The sequence below is a fragment of the Macrobrachium rosenbergii genome, unplaced genomic scaffold, assembly GCF_040412425.1.
Source record: "Macrobrachium rosenbergii isolate ZJJX-2024 unplaced genomic scaffold, ASM4041242v1 13895, whole genome shotgun sequence".
Classification (NCBI taxonomy): Eukaryota; Metazoa; Arthropoda; class Malacostraca; order Decapoda; family Palaemonidae; genus Macrobrachium; species Macrobrachium rosenbergii.
In genome coordinates, this window is record NW_027100721.1 from 664027 (window position 1) to 674540 (window position 10514).

Consider the following 10514-nt stretch of genomic DNA (forward strand, 5'->3'; position numbering starts at 1 on the left):
AATAAATTAATAAAACTCCCACCTGGCAGGAATATGAATACTATACCTCTTCATACAAAAATTTCTTGGTATCTCTGCAAACTTTTTGTCTCTTGTCTTAAATTCTCTTTTTTTATTACTAGTTATAAGATGATTTCAATACTTTTTTTTTACTATTTTCTATTGCCTCTTATACTTTACACAGTTTTTGTTGTAACTTGTTTTATAATTCACTTTCATAAGCACAAAAATATAAGGGAATAAACTTAATTTTCTTGCTGTTCTGTTAACGACTTACCTGAAAAAAGTATACGCTCTGGCAAGAGAAAATTTACAAGAATGAAGAATACAAAATTTCATATTTTGAAATCAATAAAGAACTAGAATTAATCTGACATCACTCTTCTTTTCCACTTTTTAGAACAACTGTTCTATATCAGCAAAAACCACATTCATAAATAAGATTATCAGAAGTCTGAGACATTGCATGATCTTCAAGAATTACTTTAATTCCGAAAATTATGTGCAGCTGTTCATAGCTCAACTGGACACGCTTTCTGGACAGACTGATAAATTTTTATCGAACGAAAGATTTATAATTCAACTGACGTTGTCGCGAGAGCGAAATTATTATAGCGAGTTCTAGCAGGTAGTTCGAAGAACATTTGTATATTGCATTGAAGTCTCTCAGTGCAATAAGTGGGAACGACAGTCCTTTAGAATTCAAGACCAAAAACAAAGAACAGATGTAATTGATTTTCCCACGCGTCAGTCAACTAATTTTTCTCACCCAATTGAAGTATTAGTTCTCGCAGACCAATAAATAATTTTCCTATTTGATTTATAAAGTATACAAAGTTCTGCTTTAAAGGATACAACAAATGGATCTCTTTTGTATTTCAATAGACTTTTCCAGTATTATAGATTACTTTTTATGCACCACAATTCCTTATGGGCCATACGTACATTAGTACCCTCTCGTTTTACTGCATTTCCTCCAAATAATAATAATAATAATAATAATAATAATAATAATAATAATAATAATAATAATAATAATAATAATAGCGTATAAAGCCTATTTTGACGTTACAAGCATTACACCGTCCTAATCCAAGTAAACTTAATTTGTTGAAATCTAGGGAATGTAAGAGAATACCAGTTTTTTCTGTGATGTAGCATTACAATAGAACTTTTCTACGATGAGAAAATCAAAAGTCAGAAGTGTCAGATCAGAAATTGTTAACTTTATATAGAATTTTGCAAAAATTAACCTTTCATATCCGGATCGTGTATTCGACTTGTGTAGAAAAAATTTCTTAATGTATGGACATTTTTTGCACTGGTTTTTAGTAATAATACTTCCCTCAAAATATAATACTTCAGTTATTTAAGAAATAATTATAGTCCCTCCCTCGTGAGTCAGACAAGCAGATTAACTGAGACAAGCAAATTTGATTAGAGTGATTATCCAAATCTGAGTGAAAAAGCCGGTGGTGCATTCCTGAAAGTTTCTTAATTTTCGACTAGTTCTATTTCCTGAGTGGAATAATCCCATTAATGTCCAAATGAATGAACGGGACTACAAATATGGACATGGACAGAAGGTAGGAATGTAATACAAAAGGCAAATGAACAGGGGTTTATAAATGGACCAAAAAAACATATATTCATCGAGAAATTATAAGAAAGACTCTGATGCATACTTTTTCCAACAAAACAGTTAAATAATCTCGGCCATTTTATTTTTTTCATTTTTATAGAAACTTTTTTTCACTGAAAACTCACGTGGTAATAATGTAAATTTCCATTATAGTATTTCTATTATGATTTTCCCGAAGTCTATTTGTAAGAATTTTAATTGAATGACGAAAACTGAAGCAAATGAATTTTATATGAAATAAATATTCTTGAAGCAGATAAATCAGATCCATTAATGAACTTAATATTCTCAAATCACTATTCAGATATGATCCTCAATGATCCAAGTATTGGCATAAAAGAACATTTTGAAAAAAAAAAAACAGAAAATGAATAAATTTCCTGAACTGACTAATGGAAGTTGTCCAGAGCAGGTACCTTTTTACGTCCATCATCATTACCCAGATAATCATCCACCATAATTATCTGACATTTGACTCTGGTAAGTGATCTGCCATCAGTTCATGGGGCCCATTAGCTCTGATTGCTAAAAAATAATTGAGTAATTGCTTTGAATAATATTACTTTGCGAGTATGGATTCTCCTGCGTAATTGACAAATTAAATTAGAAACTGATAAAAGTGAACAGAAGAGGGAAAATATTTCATAAAATTTTATGTCTAAGTTATGATAAAGTGGAAAAAATCATAATGATGGGTGATTAATTCATAGCCTTATAAAAATGTATAGTCATAGAAACATTCATTTGTTTAAAACGTTATGAAGGAATGTTGAGGTGATTGCTTTACAAAAATGTTGATACTATAGGAAAATCTTAGTATCAGGCAGCCCAGGCAAAAGTAAGGATTTTCAGAACGGAAAAACAATATAAAAACCAAATGACTGCTGTATTGGGCTTATTTATTACAAATGTCAACATTTATAGTTAGGAAACTTGCTACCCGGGAAAGGAAGTTTGTTATACTTTAATATTTCTAGCTCATAAAACCCTGGAGATAACTTACTTGATCAATCACACACACACACACACACACATATATATATATATATATATATATATATATATATATATATATAATATATATATATATATATATATATAATTAAAATTAAATCTGGCCAGGTTCCTCTTTAATTCAATAGGCTCTCCTTCCCTTCATTTTACTTCGCATGCAGACTGCCGTTTGCCGCCCAGTTGAACCCAAAACGAGTTACCCTCAAAGTAAAAGCTGCAGTTTGTGCGGTAGTTACTGGAATCGCTTGTCAGAATATGCTCTTGACGCTTGATATGAAGCAAGAGATTTCTGGAGACTCCTAACAGCCCATATTACCTAAATTTTTAATCTTAGTCTTGATAAACCTATTGTGTACATAGTCATGGTGATACTTTATAAACTACAGTCTTCTTTCGACTAGCCCTGCCAAAGGAAACATGGAAAAATAGACTGAATTTATTCGTTGTGCTATTTGTCCTTCCTTAAATACATGTAATGGCACATACCCTTCCTAGAACATAAACAAAGAATTCACCCAACTGAAGACTATGCCTATATGTAGAATTTAATTAATAGTTCTTCTTAGTTAATAAAATCAACTTCAGTTTCCATGAGGATGTATTCAGGAAATCAATCGGGTTTCCCTCAAAAAAATATTATCCGAGTGATCAACCAGTAGCAAAAAATGCATTAGAGGAAACGAAGGTAAAATCCTTGATTTATCTGTGACATTTCCGGTTCACTGTTAAGGCATCACATAACCTCCTTAGGGCCGGGACTGAAATCTCCACAGGCTCTTATATTACTGTTGTTTTGACAGTTTGGGTACACCAGTGGCAGCTAAAATACTCGCAAATAGCAATCAATAGGGTAAAGTAGATTTTAGGTTTGACAGGCAGCTCTGAAATCATAGTCACAGCCATAGACAGTTTCTTAACCTCTGTACCACAGTCTTCCACCATTTTGGATTTCAGGTATCTTTTGAGGGAGGCTGATTCATGTCTTTTAGTCAATTACCTCTTCCTACTGATACGATGGGGGAGGCTAAATTGCAGGCCAAAGAAGCTTGCTGGTTTGTCAGGAGGTTGCCTGCTCATCTTTTCCTTATTAACTTCTTAGTCTAGTCAGAGTAGGCAACAACCCTAAAAAAAATTGCAAGAAATTGTTTTATGGTGCTGATTTATTCTTTTATGTGTGGACATTAATGCAACAAAAGTTTACCAAAATTGGGGTACTGGAAATGGGTCAAAATGGCGTCATACAAATATGGTGAATAATGCTTCATATCTCCATGCCTCACATTTCCCCTTCATCATCTGATACTGAAATATGATGCATGCTATAATAATAGCCATTTTGGCATTGACCACATGCATAAGAACAGTCTAGCCCATGCTTTCGACAAGTACAACGGTGTGTGTTACAAACATCAGAACAGCTGCAACAAATCATTTTCAGGAGTGTTTCTGATGCAGGTGCAGTGTCAGCCATCACTGGTGCTAGTTTGTTGGTTTGTAGGCTCCACCCCTATTTAGTGACGTCCATATCATCACCCTTGCCCATCCATTGCGTGGCCTGGAGATAACTTCTCAGATAATGATACTTTGTAGCCGAAGATGTTGGAGGCAGTCGTTCAGGTGTCACAAAGCTTTTTGCCGCACTCACTTTTTTGCAAAGACGGTTATATCTGACAGCAGATAGGTTGTCTCCAGGTTTGCCATTGAACAGAGACACCATGAGTGCACAGCCAGAGTCTGCAATAACATCCATGTCTTGTCCAGGTGTACTAAAGATCTTTGCACGTCTTTGCAGGATTGGATCACCTTTAATCAGCTTTTGCAGGGCAGACTGTTTTCCAATTCCAAATATCCTGGAAGTGGTGTCGCATCCTATGAATGCATGCAGAAACAGCAAACTTTGACAGATCGTTACCAAGAACTTGCTTTATGACCTTTATGTCATACACTGATAGTAGACTCCTTTATCTGACCTGAAGTAGAGCTTTTTACCATCACTGGGAGATGTGTAATGAAGCAGTAACACTAACAAATCTGTGTCCTCGCCTATGAGCATGGTAGTTTTTTCAGATGACATTGATACTGCTGTCCTCACAATGTCCAAGTCAGCATCTCCCATAGCATGTAGCACATGACATCCTCTGATTTTTATGCAATCGGCAATCATATGGATCAGTGTCTGTTCTCGTTATTAGAAAGGAAATCCTCCATCTTTCCAGTGAATTTTGTTGTTTCAGTGATATTCACCTTATGACCATCACGATTTTGTCTTCGTCGCTGATGCGTACTGTCCTTTGTACTTGGACCACCACTGTAACCATCGAAGACTACCGTAGCCTTGCCATAGTGTTTCACTGTGAATGCTGCATAGTCGTTGGCAATGGAGGTGTAGGTCCTTCCAGCAGACCACTTCAACCGACGAAGAAGGGAATCTCCATCTAAGACATGGTGTTCTGCTTCAGGAGCAGTCTCCAGGATTGCTTCATCCGAAATGACTGTGACATGGGCTTTAAGAGCCTGCATCAGTTGTGCTTTGTCTGCCTTCCGTAGGGCATGTTTTGCTTCAAAGAGTGCTTGAGGATAAGGCGAGAGTTCTTAGTTCATAATCTCATCAAGTGAAAGCTCTGCAGTTTGAGACACAACAAGAAACCTTTGGAACAACAAAGCTGAGTCTATTGCTCTGTCTTCGGCAATTCTGATTTTTGACGCTGATGCCAAGGTCTTTGCCTTCATATTCCTTTAGTATGAAAAGGAAAACACCGACTGTCCTTCCATCTTTGCTAGTGTTTCCTTGCGATAGTAAACAGGTCATGGACGTTCACATCCTCATTTGCGTTTACACCTGTTATAATATTGTGCAGTGATGCTTCATCAGCAAAAGGAGAAAATGCTTATACAATAGATTGTCAATACTCGCCACCTTTCTGCAAGTGTCTTTGCCAACAAATAAATGTTGGAGCAAGCATTGCAAAACTTGATGGAATGTATTCTATCGCAGATTGTAGTTCTAGCGCCGAAATATCAGGATATTGGTCGAGTGAAGGTGTGATCATTGACTTAATGACGCTCTTAATCAGTTTAGCCGCAGTCTGTATGATGGCTCTTTTCTGAGCCTCTTCATCATTTTTTGGCTGGCTAAAATAGTCTCTCAGAATACTACTAGTTTTCTCACGAAATGTTACAATATCATGTAACCCCTCTTGCTCAGCAATGAATATAGATTCCCCGTAATGCTTTACCAGTTTTGATTTTAGGTACTGGTTCCCATAGGCCACAGAATCTGGCTGAACCAGATATTCTGCCATTTTCTTAGCAAGATCATCCACTGTCAATTGTTCTTCATCATAATCTTCTAAGAACGAAGACATTCTGACGAAGGCTTGCTCTTGGTCAGAGTCCTTTGGTCTTCCAACATTTCGTGGCTTCTTTTCAAGTGGACCATCTATATACTGCAAAGGAATGGCCCGTTTTGTGTGAAAATTTATGTCACATGACCGATGGTACACACAATCAGCAGCATGAAGATTCTTTCCGAAATACTCAATTCTACACGAGCAGTGAGTGCCCATTCATCATTACGATCCTCACAATGTGAGGATTGTTTCCACAAATGAATCTGTTTTGACACAGTGAATTCTTGAAAATCGGCACTGCAGGGTGATTTTATTATCTCTTTGCGACAGAACAAACAGTGTGATTTGCTGTTAAAAGGTCGAACAGAAACACGTGCACTCCTTTTGAGAGGTTGAGGTGGTTGTACAGTAGCTTGGCTTTCTTGAACAATTCTATTTGCTTCTTGTTAATATAGCTCACTCTGCATCTTTTATGCACTTCGGTACTAGCAACTGCCACAATACTGTCGCCTCCGTCAATGCTGGCCTTGTTGATTCCTTCAGCTCCCTTTTCAACTATCACCACAGTCTCACCATCTATCTCATTGCCACATAAAGGACAATTTCTTCGACTAGCCATTTTCTTATGCTCTGAAATAAAAAAGAAATTAATGTTAGTAACATCTCAAAGCTGGAGTGGCTGAATGAAAGCAATAAACTAAATGAGTGCATGTACCATGAAATTTGACCTCATTGCAGGATGACATCACAACATTATGACTGCACCTATAAACTTCTTATAAGCCTTGAATAATGGGGTAAACGTTATTTAGACATCTGTAAAGTCACTTGTTCACTGAAATTACCACTATCAAAGTACGGAAGAGCTAACTGCCTTCCTAACCGGAATATTAGGTGTTTCTAGTGACAGAGGCGGCCATCAACCATGACGCCATTTTGACCCCTTTTCGGTAACCCAATTTTGGTAAACTTTTGTTATATGGTTATTTACACATGAAACAACAAATTAATGTAATAAAACAATTTCTTGCAATTTTTTGGGGGGTGGTGGGGGTTCAGGTCATATTTTGACTGGACTATCTCTGGTATTCCTTGTCAGAGCCATAATTAGCATACATCCTTCATTCGAAGTATCTTGTTTGATGTGTTAGTTCCTTCATGTTTGTCAGTTTTATCTAGCACTTTCATATCCTTTGTTTGGACTGCAATTATTTTTATATTGCCTGCTTTATTGATGAAACAAGATCTGGTTTCAATCTCTCTGACGACGAGGACGCAAGGCCTCGTAAAACTTAAGGGTTTTAAGTGTATTTCTAACAACATAATAAGATTTAACATACCAGGTAAATATCTTATTTTACCCTTGTGTTTAAAGAAACAGATTTTTTCCACAATATTTATTAGTGCACAGAAAGATTACTGGTTATTAAGTTGAGCCATAACAAAACTCAAAGTAGATACATACTCCTAATATCTTTTAATTGATAATGATTGCTTAACTACATGCAACCCATTTGAAATTAAAGATGCCATTCGTGATTATAAATTCACTTTTGATAACCGCATTTGGTTTATCTCTTCTTTCGTTGTATAGAAAATTGGTATACTGAGCTTCACAAGAATTTTGGACGCCTGTCCATTCTACGAATGTTTAATTATTATTATTATTTTTTTTTAGTATTATTCCTCTGTTTGGTCATCAGCATTCTTAAGTTGTAGAAAAACTTGACTTGTATTGAACTTTTGGCTCCACCTCTTACTATTTATCTTGGCACCGTCTTACGGTTAGCTAAATGGTTTTATTAAATTTCTCGTAATTCTGATCATCCGCCCCCCTCTCTCTCTCTCTCTCTCTCTCTCCCTAATGAAATTGATGCATGAGAATAGAAATTTACTATACGTCCAGAATCCTGTTAACCAAAATGTTCTTTTATGAGCGCCGACATCCTTTTTTGCGCTTGTTTGTAAATTTCATAATTGAAAAGGCTGGAGGCAACACAATACAGTTTCATAAAACTGGAAACCATCACCCGAATGCGAAGCATTTATTGGAGACAAAGGACGGGTACAATTAAAAAGATAAACGAGACAAAAAATATTTTTATTATTGTTTTCCAGCTACAACAAAGAATGGCGCTTTGTGCTTTCAGGTGCATATTCTTCAATGCATGTACCTGCTTTAATATAAAATAAGACGCACAGAACACACATTGATTCAAAAACATGCTTGCGTACTTACAAGCACTGAGAACTCTTGGTGCTACTTTGGCGTGTTATCTACATGTCACGAATCTACTTTGGTATGATATCTACACAGGTTCGTTATCTACATGCCATGCAACTACTTTGGTTTGAGATCTAGATTAAGAAATAGCTTGTTGTGTCGTTTGTTAAATTCATAATTGGGTAACAAGCTATATTGCCTCCTAATTTCCCAATTGCTATCTAATTGGGTAACAAGCCTAATTTCTATGCTGTATCGTTTCTTAAAAGATAAAAATAGGGCAGTCATTTACATTTCTTAAATTTTGCTGGCTTATTCGTTCGCTTAAAAATTTTATTCTGTAACTTAGTCTGTAGCAAAGCCCTTAAGATGCTCGCAAAGGCATTCTACAATGAAACCAGTGACGAATTTAAGACTTTGGCTTTTTTAAGAAGACATGGGCTTTTAGATGAAGAATAAAGTGTTTCACCATGTCATCAATGTGGTGGCGAGATGAAGGACACTCGGAAAAGACGGCGAAATGGTGAATTTATGCCTGTTCTTCGTTGCAGAAACCGTGGATGTCAAACTTTTCGTTCCGTTCGCAGAGGCAATGTATTTTTCACTTCAGATTTGAATAACAAAGTACACTGCAACCTTTCCCTTTGCCAAATTTTAGAGATTATGTTTTATTTCATAGAAGACCTCTCTTACCATCAGGCTCAAGGTTTAACTGGTAGAGGTAGTGAGGCAATATGTGATTGGTTTAACGTGTGCCGCGAAGTGTGTTCAGTGATTGTTTCAGTTCAAAATCGTGGTCAAATGCTTGGCACTGAAGAAGAGCCTGTACAAATCGATGAAGCACGCTTTGCAGGACGGCGAAAATACAATAGAGGTCGAATGTTGCAAGGTGACCAAGCTCCAAATTCAACCGATAGTGAGGCTGAAGTTGACAATAACCGCAACCATGGCAGACGTATAGATGGTCCGTGGGTGTTTGGTTTGAAGAAAGGTTTGGACTGCCGACATTTTTACGTTCCACGAAGAGACCGTGACACACTACAACCGATCATTCAGAGGGAAGTAGCTGAAGGTTCAATAATTCATTCTGACGAATGGCCGGCGTACTCTAATTTGAACCAACTCAATTTCCGCCATTTTACCGTAAACCATCAGCAAAACTACGTCGATCCTACCACTGGAACACATACACAAGCCATTTGAAAGTTCTTGGCTTGATACAAAAATTCGTATACTGAAAAAAATGAGAGGTTGCAATCAAGGAACATTTCAATCACACCTTGACTACTGGTGTTGGCGGATAATGAAAAAAGAAGCTCCAGAGCTCTTTTTAGCATTTTTAGGTGATGTGCGTGCTGTATACCGATAAATTTTTTTTTCTATAGTGTTATTAAATTTTAACCATGTCTCTTTGATATTTTTTATATTATTATTTTTATTTTATCCTGAAATAAAAGAATTAAAAAAGTACATTTTGGTTATTTTGACCTTGTATATAACTAGCTAAATTAGAATTTTTCTTGTAGATAACACGCCAAAGTAGAATTCCGACGTTGTAGATATTTTGAACGTGTAAGTAACACGCCAAAGTAGCACCGAACTCTTTTACACAAGAGGCATATTCACTACCTATTTCTCTGTATCCTCTCTCATGATTCTTTTTATATATATATATTTTGGTTGGGAGATGGTCTGATAAAACATTCTGGGATCTTCTGGTTGAGTTAAGGTTGCCTAAAGGAGATCTTTTCGTTGCAATTATGAAATTTACTCCGATATGGTAAGTTATTATTTTTTATCCCAGTCATAAAGTTTTTTTGTTAGCCATTGCGTCCTTCTTTAGAACTTTGCTCTTGCGGTCATTTCAGTGCTCCCCTGTCTTCTCTAGGGAACTAAATTCGAATTAGTTCGTCAACTAAGCCTTGTTCCTTAACCAATTAAAGGTCAAGTCTACAGTTTCCGTTGATCCCCCTCTCTCTCTCTCTCTCTCTCTCTCTCTCTCTCTCTCTCTCTCTCTCTCTCTCTCTTCTCTCTCTCTCTCATTTTTCTCTCCTTTCTCACTATTGTAACATTATCATTTCCGGTACTGTTCTCTTAAGCTCAAGCCCAGACGCTCTCATCCTCTCATCTTAACTCGTATCACCTTTTAAGATGCCCCATCCACATTTTCAGTGCGGCAAGCAGTAGCCACCTTAGAAACTCTTCTGCTTGCATTTGCCTGTGACAGGTGACTCGCATCCTTCCTTTTTCCAGCTGCAATAAACGACTGCGTCAGCGGGTAAAG

The 10514-nt window shown here is 36.6% G+C and overlaps 1 pseudogene; it reads left to right on the forward strand.

Annotated features, from left to right (window-relative positions):
- Nucleotides 1–8599: 8599 nt before the first annotated feature.
- Nucleotides 8600–9778, forward strand: LOC136837933 (uncharacterized; annotated as a pseudogene).
- Nucleotides 9779–10514: the final 736 nt, after the last annotated feature.